The sequence below is a fragment of the Haliotis rubra genome, unplaced genomic scaffold, assembly GCF_003918875.1.
Source record: "Haliotis rubra isolate DU_JTF1 unplaced genomic scaffold, ASM391887v1 Scf82, whole genome shotgun sequence".
NCBI lineage: Eukaryota > Metazoa > Mollusca > Gastropoda > Lepetellida > Haliotidae > Haliotis > Haliotis rubra.
Genome location: NW_025767546.1, coordinates 808,885 through 811,664, shown reverse-complemented (window position 1 = coordinate 811,664; position 2,780 = coordinate 808,885). Strand labels below are relative to the sequence as shown.

At 43.3% G+C, this 2,780-nt stretch overlaps 1 long non-coding RNA gene across 1 annotated transcript; it reads left to right on the top strand.

Moving 5' to 3' along the window:
- The first annotated feature begins 579 nt into the window (after positions 1–579).
- On the top strand, positions 580–1,627 carry LOC124262056. Its single transcript, XR_006894494.1, has 3 exons — positions 580–671; positions 1,285–1,381; positions 1,558–1,627. It is a non-coding gene; the product is annotated as an uncharacterized LOC124262056 (long non-coding RNA).
- The last annotated feature ends 1,153 nt before the right edge of the window (positions 1,628–2,780 follow it).

The following is a 2,780-nucleotide window of genomic DNA, read 5'->3' as shown; positions in this document are numbered from 1 at the left end:
ACAATATGTCCCAAATAGTCGTTATATTTGGTTAAAGCCGAAGTGGAATGCCGGATAATTAATACTTCTGGAGTCATATGACAAACACAGGTCGGTTTGACCAAAATGATTCATGCACTGAAGGATCAAAGTCCTAGTTAAAGTGCCTACATGTCACTGAACAATCGCTGGACCTCAACAAATACCCAGTGTAGTCAGGTTTAGATAAACCGTTGTTTTAGTATAAATAAATGAATAAAACAACAAAAAATCCTTGCCTCTCTTCATACAAGCAATTTACAACGAATGGTGTAGATGAAGCTATCAAGAAAACAGTACTCAAAACAAATAAAATACATAAAGAAAAATGTATAACTGACATGAGGGTGTCCATTCGGTCAGAAACTGATTCTGTGATTCAGCTAACAATCAGGGCACCGTTCCACAAAGTGATCCTAGCGATCTTTTTGTAAGTTACGCGAGCGGCAAATTTCAACGTGCGTTGTGTTCTACTTCCTCAGCGACAAGGTATCACGTGACATGACGTCATCACAATCACACGTCGGAGGCGTGGTGAGTAGTTCTGTTTGTCCGCACGTCCAGCATTTGTATCACAACCGGTATCTACGGAATACGGATTTGGAACAGTTAAAAGAAGTATTTGAGTCCATCATTTTAATGAGAAGACAGTGGTAAGTATTTACAGTACGGCCAAAGCTCGGTTATTTGTTTGTGGAGATTTCTTAGGATTACGGAATCTTACGAAGATTAGTTTTGTGCCTATTATATGTATGTATCATGTTGTATGTATCATATTGTATGTATCATGTATCATGTTGTATGTATCATGTTGTATGTATATACGTAGTTCTCTATCTTCCTTTTGCGTGGGGGTCAGAGACTTGGCCAGTGAACAAAACGACAAACGACAGCAAAGTCAAGTACATGTAGTTGGGTTTATTGTTAAAAGGTCGGCTTCATTAAAACACGAAAATGTTCCGTGTACACAGTACTGTACTCTGACTGAACCAAGAAATAACTCTTCACTGAAGCACAATGAACAAGACCCTGGCCATCTGATGTATGGAAACTGAACAGAAGGGCAAAGAAACTAACCTGCCATCCGATTTTGTCTAACGTACTCCTTTCAAATTGAGGACATCTTAAATTTGCGTTATACTGATAAAAAATACGGTAAACTCGGTACATTTTCTTTTGCCCATATACAATACATATGGTTTATTTTTCTGAGTAGAATCAGTGTGTTCTTGACGTATGTTTCTGTATAATTTCTATGTTCCCCAGATGGGCCGGTACCTACACAGACTGGCCATGAGGGCAGGAACACAGGTCCTGTCCCCCATCCCGGAGTCGCCATCCACATCCCTTCCCCCAGTCAGCGGTGAGTGAACCCATGGTATATGGTACGAAACATGGAACTTTTACATGAGATAACTGGAAAACATTGTCATGAGACAGTATCTGTACCTGACAAATTGAAAATACAGTTAACAAAAAATATAGGACATTTATATTCTTCTGTACCCTTTTCCAAATATGGGATTATAAACCTTTCAGATGCTGACACGGGCAGTCAAGCTGTAGATGACACAGAGAAATGTGTGGCGCAGTCTGATGTCAACAGTTCTCCAAAGTGTCACAGAATCAACGTTGAGGAAAGGTGTGTTGTGCCACGTTAAGCCAAATACTCAACTTCTAAACATAGGAACACTTTTAAGGGCAAGTCAATAGACAATCCATCCATTTCCATACGTTATCCGAATGTTCTTTCTCCCTGTTGCAGCTTTGTGGATCATCTCATGGGCCTTAACGAGGACTATAGACAGCAGTTGGAGGCCACAAGGGAGGAACTTCGTCTGGAGAGAGAAAGGAACGCGAAGATTGTGAAGGATCTGGAACACTACCGGGTCGAATACAATAACTTGAAACTCAGCTGGACCATGGACCAGGCTGAGATCAACGACCTCAAGGCTCGATTCCAGAAACTGGATACCTACCAGAGGCAGATGAACCGGATGAACGATACAATTACTCGCCTTGAGAGAGAAAACAACATACTCAAAGCTATAAGCTTCGATGCTGACGGACAGATGCTTGTACTCGAGGAGAAGAGGGCAGCAATGACCCCGAAGATGCCATCTCCTCCAGTTGAAGGCCATCCGCGAAGACGGCCGTATACAGGTAAAACTAGGAATGAGCAGACGACATCTCTGCCGCCAATCTCAGACAACAATAAAGTCGTGAACGTCTCCAAGCAGACAGCGTTCTTAGAGAAGAAGGGAGGAAACTCTCCAACACATCTGCCTTCCCCCGCGAGCATCTGCCCCACCCCACCATCAGGTCCCCGGAAAGACGCTCCCAGCCGACGACGTAGCAGGATCCCACTTGTTTTACCGCCAATCCATGGAACATCTTCCGTCGGCAGTGTCCCAGTCGATCACCAGGCAAAACACGAGAGTGGGCGGATGTCTAGAGGTTCTGTTGTCAGTAGGAGACGCCATGAATAAATGGATTGGGAGAATTAGACAGGATGGACTGGATGTGGCAATCTCCACAATCTTTCCGTCAAAACCAGTCTTCTTCCATCATCCTCAATACCATCCTGATGATCCCCTTGCTCTAACACCTGCCGTCCCCTGGTCATCTAGACTCACACGTATGTTCAAGTACAAGCTACACTTCCGTACCTGTAGCTCATCTTCAGCACCAAAATGTCTCCCGTTGAAATCTGATGCAGTGAAATACATAATTTTACTTGAAGAAAGAACCCTTCCATCTGC